Source organism: Triticum aestivum, chromosome 7B (assembly GCF_018294505.1).
Source record: "Triticum aestivum cultivar Chinese Spring chromosome 7B, IWGSC CS RefSeq v2.1, whole genome shotgun sequence".
NCBI classification, from domain to species: domain Eukaryota; kingdom Viridiplantae; phylum Streptophyta; class Magnoliopsida; order Poales; family Poaceae; genus Triticum; species Triticum aestivum.
This window is the reverse complement of record NC_057813.1, coordinates 552,988,295-553,001,001: the sequence shown is the minus strand read 5'-3', so window position 1 is coordinate 553,001,001 and position 12,707 is coordinate 552,988,295. Positions and strand designations below refer to the sequence as shown.

General features: G+C 41.2%; 1 long non-coding RNA gene across 1 annotated transcript; it reads right to left on the bottom strand.

Moving 5' to 3' along the window:
* Positions 1 to 8,974: 8,974 nt before the first annotated feature.
* LOC123161812 (uncharacterized) lies at positions 8,975 to 12,083 on the bottom strand. The gene is made up of 4 exons (XR_006480898.1): positions 11,605 to 12,083; positions 11,444 to 11,533; positions 9,505 to 11,367; positions 8,975 to 9,387 (listed from the first exon to the last, which is right to left on the bottom strand). It is a non-coding gene; the product is annotated as an uncharacterized lncRNA (long non-coding RNA).
* Between the last annotated feature and the right edge of the window lie 624 nt (positions 12,084 to 12,707).

The following is a 12,707-nucleotide window of genomic DNA, read 5'->3' as shown; positions in this document are numbered from 1 at the left end:
TGCTATGAATTCTGATATGTCGCATGTTATTGATCATGCCACTTCTGCTATGCATGATGAAACTACTTCTGTGCGTGATACTACTTTGCCATTAGGTGAATTTCTTGATGAACAACTTGCTAGAGTTAGGGGGAATGAAAATGTTGAAGAGCCTATCATTGATGATAGTGATGATGAACGTTCCCCCAATGATTATGTATTACCTGTTGTTCCTAAGGGTTATGTTATGAACAAAGAAGCTGCTGAAGCTATTCTTGCTTGCAATGATAGAAATGATCTTAAGAAATTATTAGCTAAATGGAAGCAGCAGTCTCTTAATGCTAGAATGAAACCCGATCCTACTTTTGCTACTTCACCTATCTGTGTTACTGATAAGGATTATGAATTCTCTGTTGATCCTGATATTATTACTTTAGTTGAATCTGAACCTTTTTATGGCCTTGAATCTGAAACTATCGTGGCACATCTTACCAAGTTGAATGATATAGCCACCCTATTTACTCATGATGAGAAGTCTCGCTATTTATATATCCTTAAGATTTCCCGTTCTCATTAAAGGGTGATGCTAAGACTTGGTATAATTCTCTTGCTCCTGGTTGTGTGCGTAGTCCCCAGGATATGATTTATTACTTCTCTGCTAAATATTTCCCTGCTCATAAGAAACAAGCTGCCTTGCGGGAAATATATAATTTTGTGCAAACCAAAGAAGAGAGTCTCCCACAAGCTTGGGGGAGGCTTCTCCGGATGCTTTATGCTTTGCCTGATCATCATCTTAAGAAAAATGAAATACTTGATATCTTTTATAATGGACTAACCGATGCTTCCAAGGACCACTTGGATAGTTGTGCTGGTTGTGTTTTCAGGGAAAGAACAGTCGACGAAGCTGAAATATTATTGAATAATATGTTGACTAATGAAAATAATTGGATTCTTCCCGAGCCAGTTCCTGAAGTAATTCCTGAACCAATTGAGCCAACTCCCGAGCCTATTCCTAAACCCACTGGGAAGAAGAGAGGTGTTTTATTCCTCAGTCCTGAAGATATGCAAGAGGCAAAGAAATCAATGAAAGAAAAAGGTATTAAAGCTGAAGATGTTAAGAATTTACCACCTATTGAAGAAATACATGGTCTGAATATACCGCCTGAAGAACCACATTGTCTTGATAACCCGACATAGGTATTAAAGGTAAATTCTCTCTATAGATATGATAAAGTTGAAATACCCTCTACTAAATTTCATAGTCCTTTCTTAGATGAATTCGATGACTTTATGGCTAGACAAGAAAGTTTTAATGCTTATGTTGGTAGAGAGTTAAAGAATAATGCTTTCGAGATAGGACACGTAGGTGATAATCTGGCTAGAGTTAAAGATGAACTTCACCGCGTTAGCAAATATGCTTCTATGGTTGCTACTCAAGCTGAGCAAGTGCTCAAGGCTCAAAATGATTTGCTTGATGAATTGAATAATAAAAATGACTTTGCTGTTAGAGTGGCTACTAGATTTGGTAGAATGACTCAGGAACCTTTGTATCCTGAAGGCCACCCTAAAAGAATTGAACAAGATTCTCATAATAATAATCTAGATGTTCCTAGTTCTTCTAAGAAGAAGAAAAAGAAGAATGATAGGACTATGCAAACTTCTAGTGAACCTAATATAAAAACACTTGAGAATCCCAATAACACTTCTATCTCTGATGCCGAAACGTAATCAGGTGATGAACATGAACCTGATGATAATGCTAATGATAATGTTCATGTTGATGCTCAACCTAGTAATAACAACGATGTAGAGATTGAACCTGCTGTTGATCTTGATAACCCACAATCAAGAAACCAACGTTATGATAAGAGAGATTTTGTTGCTAGGAAGCATGGTAAAGAAAGAGAATCATGGGTTCAGAAACCCATGCCCTTTCCTCCTAAACCATCCAAGTCAAAGGATGATGAGGATTTTGAGCGCTTTGCTAAAATGATTAGAATCGAAAGGGTTTAGGCTTAGTAGAACTAAAACCGAGTACATGATGTGCGGTTTCAGTACTACTAGGTGTGAGGTGGAGGAGGTTAGCCTTGATGGCCAGGTGGTACCTCGAAAGGACACCTTTCGATATTTGGGGTCAATGTTGCAGGAGGATGGGGGTATTGATGAAGATGTGAACCATCGAATCAAATCCGGATGGATGAAGTGGCGCCAAGCTTCTGGCATTCTCTATGACAAGAGAGTGCCACAAAAGCTAAAAGGCAAGTTCTACAAGACGGCGGTTCGACCCGCAATGTTGTATGGTGCGGAGCGTTGGCCGACTAAAAGGCGACATGTTCAACAGTTAGGTGTGGTGGAGATGCGTATGTTGAGATGGATGTGTGGCCACACGGGGAAGGATCGAGTCCGGAATGATGATATACGAGATAGAGTTGGGGTAGCACCAATTGAGGAGAAGCTTGTCCAACATCGTTTGAGATGGTTTGGGCATATTCAGCGCAGGCATCCAGAAGCTCCATTGCATAGCGGACGGCTAAAGCGTGCGGAGAATGTCAAGAGAGGGCGGGGTCAACCGAATTTGACATGGGAGGAGTTCGTTAAGAGATACCTGAAGGATTGGAGTATCGACAAAGAGCTAGCTATGGACCGGGGTGCGTGGAAGCTTGCTATCCATGTGCCAGAGCCATGAGTTGGTTGCGAGATCTTATGGGTTTCACCTCTAGCCTACCCCAACTTGTTTGGGACTAAAGGCTTTGTTGTTGTTGTTGTTGTTGTTGTTGCTGAAATGATTAGACCTATTTTCTTACGTATGCGCTTAACTGATATGCTTAAAGTAAATCCTTACGCTAAATACATGAAGGATATCATCTCAAATAAAAGAAAGATACCGAAAGCTGAAATTTCCACCATGCTTGCTAATTACACTTTTAAGGGTGGAATACCAAAGAAACTTGGAGATCCGGGTGTTCCAACTATACCATGCTCCATTAAAAGAAATTATGTTAGAACTGCTTTATGTGATCTTGGAGCCAGTGTTAGTGTTATGCCTCTCTCTTTATATCATAGACTTGAATTGAATAAGTTGACACCTACTGAAATATCTTTGCAAATGGCTGATAAATCAACTGCTATACCTGTCGGTATTTGTGAGGATGTGCCTGTTGTGGTTGCTAATGTCACTATCTTAATGGACTTTGTTATTCTTGATATTCCCGAGGACGATAGTATGTCTGTTATCCTTGGTAGACCTTTTCTTAATACTGCAGGGGCTGTTATTGATTGCAACAAAGGCAATGTCACTTTTCATGTTAATGGCAATGAGCATACGGTACACTTTCCGAGGAAACAATCTCAAGTTCATAGCATCAATACTATTGAAAAAGTTCCAACTATAATTTTTGGAGGTTTTGAATTTCCTTTCCCTACTGTCAAGAAAAAGTATGATATTCTTATTGTTGGGGATTTTCATATCCCCGTTGAGGTAACTTAGTGTTATTCGAAATTTCTCCGATTCCGTGTTATCGGAATGAGTTTGGTAACAAGACTTGATCAACCTTGTTAGCGGGTTCATTTTGATGATCACGAGATGGATGAAACTAGAAGGCACAAGCTTCTGTACCCTCTTTTTACTTTGTGTTATTTAGAATAAATAAAGAAAAAATGGTATTATTTGTCTGTTTTCTAATTTATCCGTGCAATAAAAAAATAGTCCCAAAATAAAAGTGCTCCAAATGCCCTGCAAATTTAGTATGATTTTTTCTGGAATATTTGAGGATTTTAGGCACTAAAAACACTGCAGGAGGGCCAACCACCAGGCCACGAGAGAGGAGGGCGCCCCCTGTAGGCCCCCCTGTAGGGCGCCCCCCTGTCTCGTGGGCCCCTGGTGGCTCCCCTCCACTTATGCCAGCACCCACACACTCCATCTTCTACCCAAAAAAATCCCCAGCCAACTCAAGCACGAGTTCTAGCTCGTTTTGCTGCGATTTTTGATCTCTTAGCTCAAAACTCCATTCACAAAACTGCTTTGGAAGATTGTTGCTTGGTATGTGACTCCTCCATTGGTCCAATTAGTTTTTGTTCTAGTGCTTTATTCTTTGCAAATCCTTGCTGTCTTGGTAACCCTGTTCTTGAGCTTGCATGTTATATTTTTGAGGTCCCAAGTAGTTCTAATGCATGATATGGGCTCTAGGCACTTGTAGGAGTAGTTGCTATCAATCTTGTTTAGTTTTATGCACTTTTATTTTGAAGTTACTAAAATTTCAGAAATTTTTAGAAAATGTTGAGGAAACTTTTGAGGGGCTCTTCTAGCCAAAGTTCCCAGGAAAAACAAGCTAAAGAGAAGGAAAAAGTCAAGTATAATCTTCCTCGCTTAGCGGAAGTACGAGTGTGTGAATGGCCATGTGATGATTTCTTGAGAGAGGCTGGAATTTATGAAGACTTTTATGCTTTAATCGAGACTGCAGGCCTCACCGGTTTCATCTACGACCGAATCGATTAGTATCTCTTACTCACCAATACTTTCGTGCAAAACTTTAATTTTGATCCTAAGAAGTCACTGCCTGAAGTATCATTTTATTTATATGACGAGTTCAAAGAAATGTCTTTACGTCATTTTTGCACGGTATGTAGGATACCTTATGAGGGAGAACTAGAGGAACCCCATCGTGAAGATGTGGCTAGCTTTGTTAATATTATTGCTGTAGAAGAGCCAAAGAAGGGTTCCGAAGCAAAAGTCTCTAGCATACACTTTCCTGTTTTACGCTACTTTACCATATTTGCTAGCAGATGCTTGATTGGTTGTGGGAATAGTGGAAACTTGAGCATTCTTGATATTATCATGCTTCAACATGCTTAGCTTGGAGACAATAGTTTTAATATGGGTGTCGTCGTTGCTAAACGGCTAGCCCTTAATCGTACAGAAGGTCCCATATTTGGAGGTATCTATGCTGCACGTGTTGCTAGACATTTTCAGATACCCATTAGGCACCATGAGGAAAAGGAGACAAAACTGCCTCCTCACATTTTAGATTACAAGAGCATGGTAGAGCAATACCATACCCATACTTGTATAGTCAGTCGGTACAAAATTTTACCCATACCCGTACCCATGGGTATGAAACTTTACCCGTACCCATACCCGTCGGGTACCCATACCCATTGGGTACCCAGCGGGTAGAACAAATAGTACACAAGTCATTCACAATTTTATGCTCATTGACTGCACATTTGACAAAAAAATCAATTATCTCAGCGCAATAACAGGTAGATGAGTAATTGACCAGTATCAAAATTTAGAAATCACAACATACTCTTAAGTCAATAGGAGTAGACGAGTCACATAAAAAATTAATGACTAATTGACGAGTGACGACAACTTAACATTAGTTCACAAACGGGCAAAGTATGGGTATACCCATGGGTACAAGACTATACCCGTACCCTACCCATGACTTAATGGGTAGGATATGGGTACTACCCGTGGGTATAAAAGTGTGCCCATACCCTTCCCATGCGGGTATGGTACCCGCAGGTATCCGTACCCATGGGTAAAATTGCCATCCTTAATGGTAGCGCATAAGCTTATTGTTGATAACGAAGATAGGATGCTCTTGTATAAACTTAGATTCAATAAGAAACACTTTGAGATTATTATCTTGCCTTCACCTCTGTTGTTTGATTTGCGTGCAGAAAAATTTCTGGTCACACCGGAGGCGGTAAACAATCATCGAGCTCGAGCTTTTACTCCAGAACCTGAACCGGAACCTGAGCTGGACCCCTATCGTGCATCATCTGTCCAGTGGGATCCAGAGATGACCAACCAGTGGTATCCTGATTACACCTCTCATTACACTGAAGAGAGTAGCGGTGGTCCTTGGTATTAAACCAACTTAGGCAAAAAGCCTAAGCTTGGGGGAGTACGTATTTCTCACCGACTTTACATTCATGTTCACACACTAGTCGTCAGTGCTCATACTCTTTCATTGTATTATCCATGCTAGTTTAAATTTCTTTTTCTAGTCTTCTTCTTGTGTGTTTGATAAACCTTGAGAAAAACCAAAAATAAAATTAGTTAGTTCAATCTCCTTGCTTGTAGTAGAAATTAAAATGAAAACCCAAAAAGATTTCTTATTCTTCTTTTACTTGTTGGGAGCTTTCCCGTGTAAATAGTTTTATTTTATTTTCTTTCATTTGGGGGTTGAGAAGACCTTATTGAAAATGCTTAGTGGCTCTCATATGCATGATTGTTTATTTAATTAGAGCCCGTATTATTTGTCTTCTCTCTTGGGTTGAATGCTTGCAGATTCCAGCTTAGTCCAATGCACGTGCACTCTTATTATTATACACTTCGTTCGGTCATGCGAGTGAAAGGCAATAATGATGATATATGATGGACTTATTGGGATGAGAAAAGCTGGTATGAACTCGACCTCTCTTGTTTTTGTAAATATGATGATTCATCGTTCCTGAGTCAGCTATTATGAATTAAACATATTTGCAATGACATTTAGAGATTATAGTCACTTGTGCCATGCTTGATTAGCTATGAGTTATAATGGTTTACCTTGCGTGCCAACATGCTATTAGAATGATTATGATGTGGTATGATGGGATGGTATCCTCCTTTAAATGAATTGAGTGACTCGACTTGGCACATGTTCACGCATGTAGTTGAATCAAATCAACGCAGCCTTCATGATATTTATGTTCATGGTGGATTATATCCTACTCATGCTTGTACTTGGTGTGAATTAATTTTAATGCATGCTTACGACTGTTGTCGCTCTCTCATTTGGTCGCTTCCCAGTCTTTTGCTTGCATTCACCTGTACTAAGAGGGAATACTGCTTGTGCATCCAAACTCCTTAAAACCCAAAGTTGTTCCATATGAGTCCACTATACCTTCCTATATGCGGTATCTACCTGCCGTTCCAAGTAAATTTGTATGTGTCAAACTCCAAACCTTCAAATGAAATTCTATTTTGTATGCTCGAGCAACTCATGTAACAACTAGGGCTGCCTATATCTTCTATGCTAGGTGTGTTATTCTCAGCGGAGTGGACTCCGCTCCTCATTCACGAGAAAGGGCCGGTAACCGGGATGCCCAGTCCCATGATCCAAAAAGATCAAAGAAAATCAAATAATTAAACAAAACTCCCCCAGGGCTGTTGTATGTTGGAGGAACTCGTTGTTTCGAGCAAGCCATGGATTGATGCTTGTTGGTGGTTGGGGGAGTATAAACCTTTACCATTCTATTTGGGAACTGCCTATAATGCATTTAGTGTGGAAGATATAGCCATCTCATAGGTGTTGCGTTGACAGCGAAAGTATCCCGCTCGAAATGTTATTCAATCTCTATTTTAAAATCGAGCTCTGGCACCTCTACAAATCCCTCCTTCCCTCTGCAAAGGGCCTATCTATTTACTTTTATGTTGAGTCATCACCCTTCTTATTAAAAGCACCCGCTGGAGAGCACACTGTCATTTGCATTCATTATTATTGGTTTATATTGGGTATGACTTGACTGGATCTCTTTTACCATGAATTACAATGTTTAGTCAGTCCTTGATCTTTAAAGGTGCTCTGCATTTATGTTTTGCGGTCTCAGAAAGGGCTAGCGAGATACCATTTTGTTATATTATGTTATGATTATTTTGAGAAAGTGTTGTCATCCGAGTTTTAGTATTATGACTCGCTAGCTGATTATGTTATTGATATGAGTAGTTGTGAGACCTATGTGTTATTGTGAGTATGGTTAGTTCGTAATATTTGCTGAAACTTGAATGCTAGCTTTTCATGTTTACAACAACAAGAGCAAACAGAGTTTGTAAAAGTTTTTCTTTTTCACTTTCAGTTTATCAAGTGAATTGCTTGAGGACAAGCAAAGGTTTAAGCTTGGGGGAGTTGATATGTCTCCAACGTATCTACTTTTCCAAACACTTTTGCCCTTATTTTGGACTCTAACTTGCATGATTTTCATGAAACTAACCCGGACTGACGCTGTTTTCAGCAGAACTACCATGATGTTGTTTTATGTGTAGAAAATAAAATTTCTCGGAATGACCTGCAAATCCATGGAGGGACTTTTCAAAATTAATAAGAATTTTTGGCGAAAGAATCAGGGCCAGGGGGCCCAAGGCCTGTCCACGAGACAGGGGGCGCACCCCCCGTAGGGCGCCCCCCCCTAGGGCGTGCCCCCTATCTCGTGGGCCCCTCGGACCTCCTCCGACCTCAACTCCAACTCCATATATACCGTCTCGGGGAGAAAAAAATCGGAGAGAAAGTTTTATCGTGTGTTACGATACGGAGCCGCCGCCAAGCCCTAATCTCTCTCGGGAGAGCTGATCTGGAGTCCGTTCGGGGCTCCGGAGAGGGGGATTCGTCACTGTCGTCATCATCAACCATCTTCCATCACCAATTTCATGATGCTCACCGCCATGTGTGAGTAATTTCATCGTAGGCTTGCTGGACGGTGATGGGTTGGATGAGATTTACCATGTAATCAAGTTAGTTTTGTTAGGGTTTGATCCCTAGTATCCACTATGTTCTGAGATTGATGTTGCTATGACTTTGCTATGCTTAATGCTTGTCACTAGGCCCCGAGTGCCATGATTTCAGATCTAAACCTATTATGTTTTCATCAATACTAGTTGACCAGCTACGCCAAATGGCGCAGAGACCCGCTGAAACCATGTTTTCGATGAAAATAGTTTCATTTTGCAAGGACCAACGTCAAATGGCGCATAGACCCATTGAATCCATGTTCACATTGAAAAAAAAAATCATGTTTTGATTTAGTTGTGGGCAAACACATACGATAACAAGTTTAACCCTTTAATAAAATAAAATAAAAATATAGGCCTGTTGTCTACAATGATATTTTAATTTGGTGGTATAAAATCGCACTTAAGACCATGTCGCATTGAAAAAATGTTTATTTTCAAGTAATCTCTTGTACTTCCGTTACTTTGAAAATGACCTAAGGCTCAACTCACACATCATTAGTTAAGCTCATCGAGACTGAATTCCTTGATTGACCATTAATACATCAGCTCCATACTTCCGCTTCTGTTCCTTCAAGATGGACTCTTTACATGTTGTACACACTGTTGGCGCTTTCCAAAGAAGCTAGCATGTGAAAAGTAGCAGCGCCAGTACAGTAGAAAAGGCCATCTAGTTACTGAACTGGCCGTGCATGTACACAAGACAGAAACACTGAATCTTCAACACCATAGACGGCCCAAACGTTTCCTCTTCTGCTTCTAATGTGCCCTAGTTGATCACTCTATCAAGATAGATATTGCACCCGAGAACTACTGCCACAACCTCATCCATCCATGAGATCTATCGAGCATTTTCTCCAACAAATTAAGCAAAGTTTACCCAGAATCAACCCGTATCTCTCTCCCCTCTCCTGCAACTCACACAACAATAAGTATAACAATCAGTATATATGGACACAGCTGCATGAGGGCACATCAAGAAACAACAGGAAAACACATCAATTAGGATGCTTGTTCAGTATACACACCTTCGCAAACATTATCTTCTCCTTTACATATTTGATTTCTAGCACATAATAAGCATCATCATCCATATTTCAAAGTCATGGTTGTTAATTTTGCATCATGTGTGATAATCTGGATTCAAAAAAAGCCCTGAATCCTTTCCTGATAATCTTAGTGTTATCATAGTCTTCCCTGCCAAAGAATAATTGTTGAAAACAAGAAAGATAAGAGGTTTTATATGCTAATGATAATATGCTGCAGAAACACAAAAAACGAAAAAATAACCAGAGATGAGATGAACCAAAAAAATTGAGCTTATAGTACAAATATCAACTACAAACGCCTTGTCCCAGCTTATAAGGAAATTATTTCATCAAGCGTATAGTACAAAAACCAAATACTCTGTATAAGCATATAGATAGAAATGCTCAATGGCAATGGGCATATCTGCAGCGTTGCCACAACCTGGAACATAGATGGGGACAGTCTTTAAGGCAAAGCAAATATTTGACTAATCAACAAGAAACTCTGCACATTCCACTTTTCTGGAGTAAACATGGTGATGGCACACGACCGCGAGGCAACACATTGAAAATTTAACATCTCTATGTGATTTGAGATGGTTCAAACAGAACATACATATGTTATACATAGGTAGCCATATGAAGCTGTAAACTAAGACAAAGGCCACCCTAGGCAGAATTTCCAATAGTGACAAAGGAACATCTCGTAATAAGGAGCATTCTATGACTATTCCAAAACAGAAGGCACCTCAGGACGCGTGTAGTCAAATTAGTCTAGCTTAAAAACTAAATAGTAAATAAGGTACCATTTGTTTTTCCATGAAAAATAGGCATGCCATATTAGATTTTTGAAATCCTTCACTTGAAAACGCCATATTCAACTGCCCATATTATTGATGTATAAACAGTCAGCTGCAGTCAGTCAAGTGTTTTTAAGAGAATATGCAAACAGCAAGAAACCAAAGCAGACCCCCACTTCTTAAAAAGAGCTCCAATAAACTTAAATTACCATCCTATTAATTAATCTCTACAGATGAGAAACTTATTCATGGGTTTGTCCTCTAGAAAACAACTTTAACTCTCACAAAAAATAGTTTGACCAGTTCTAAAAAAAATACATTCGTATGCACGGGTTTAACTCTCAAAAAACAGCTTTACCTCTCATAAAACAGGTTTAACTCTCACAAAACTTATGCACGGGTTTATCCTCAAGAAAATTTCCATTATCACCCATCCAACATATGACTCAAGACCATATATCACAAAACCATATGTTCACGGCATGTCCCCAACTTGCATATGAGGCCTTTCTAAATAGAAACTATATGGAAAAATAAACATCATTCATCTAATTGGATCTTAAGTAAACACGACTGCATGTTTGCATATAATCTAATTGAATTTTAAGGAGGACGACAAAATGCATGTGTGTGGCCACGACACCCATGTTGCCATGGTGTTCAGTGCTACCAAGAAGAAAACTAACAAAACTGGAAAGTAGCCGAACCCGGGGCCGTGAGGGAGGTTGAGCATGAAATCTTCATCGCTGCACACCAGAGAGCAGTGGGGTAAAGACAATGCTTATGTTTATAGAAAATGTGCACTCGTTTAAATGCATGTATAGCCCTTTTTAGGGGAATAAAGGGTACTTTTCAAATTGACATAGGAAAGCAGTAAAAACAGAGCAAGCTCATAAATACATTTATGGGCAGAAACATATATACATAGATGGAACACATAAAGATAAGGAATGCATCTATCAAGTACATGGAAACCCAGATCACTGCCAAACATGAAGAAACATTAATAAACAGGTAGAGAAGTGATGTACAAAGCTTCAACTTTGTCCCATGGAGTATCCAGCTACACAAGAACGGTATTGGAATTCAGAAATTGTATGAGATGTACCATACAACCAGTGAAATGTTAGGTCACTTACATTGCTTGGATTTGTCATTCAGTAGAGATTTTTCCGCACAATATACTTATCAGCTAAGAATCTTGGAAAATGGAGATCCAGTCCCATAACCTAGCAAATTATCAAACAAAATCAGGAAGGAAAATATAGGAGAAATCAAAAGATAAGTATATTGACCAAACCTAGGAATTGTGTGACTGGCGAGGACGAAAATACTATAGACATCACCAACGCCAACCCTGGCTACTGCAGTCGGCGGCGCAACGTCTCTTGCCAACCAAACCAACATGTGAAACAAGAATGAAATTAGATGGAAAGGGGAGCTGAATTAGGCAGGAGGAACTCACTGGGGAGTTGCATCCAGAAGGGACGAGGGTGAGATCCTGGTCCTTCTTCGATGCGTCTTGGCGGGGCGACAATGACGGCGCCGTCCGGCACTCTCCCGCCTACATCCGCCGCCCCGTTGCTTCTCCCCGCCTGCGCCAGGCTCGCCTCGAGCCAGCCGCCACCAAGGAGCCTAAGCGACGGGATGTGGTTCTGGGAGGAGGAGAAACACGAAGGGGAGTTGGGCACGATGATCCGAGGGATGCGCGCCGCGGCAGGGGGCAGCGAGGAGGAAGGACAGGCGCGGTGGCTCTGGCGGATGTTGTGATTGGGGAAGGGTTTGCCACCAGCACATGGGCGACGCCTCGCACGAGGGACCCAACGCGCGGTGCTCGCACGTTCAGTTGTCAGCAATGCGTTGGCCACACAAACCCAACAGCTATCAAACATAGCGCAACTGACCACTGGCCCCACCCCTCAACACGGGCCCAGCATCAGTGGCCTTGTAAAACTAAACAAAGGCACCGGACGACCTGGAGAAACGACGCGTCAGTGGACACGGTAGTGCGTGGAGGTCAGCCTCGGCACAACGCGCACAGGAACCCAACAACTCTCTCCAACCCTGGCATAATTGAAGCGACATGGATTGCAGGAAGCCCACCAACCGACGTGTAGGACCATCGGCAATCTGGCCCACCCATCATTGTGTGATAGGAAGACGCGGGTGTGCACGCGTCGGCTGACCTGCATCACACCGCCCCATGCCTCTCTGCCCATACGCTCCCACCAAGAAACATTTGCGCAGACGTAACACGGAGGAAAACAACAGAAAGTCGCTTACACATGGGACCAACGGCCATCTTGGCCCACATGTCATTGCATGGAAGGGTAGCGGCAGGTGTAGACGTGTCATTCCAGCCGGCTGCCGAGCCAGAGGCGCGCACTAGCCCACGACGCGCGA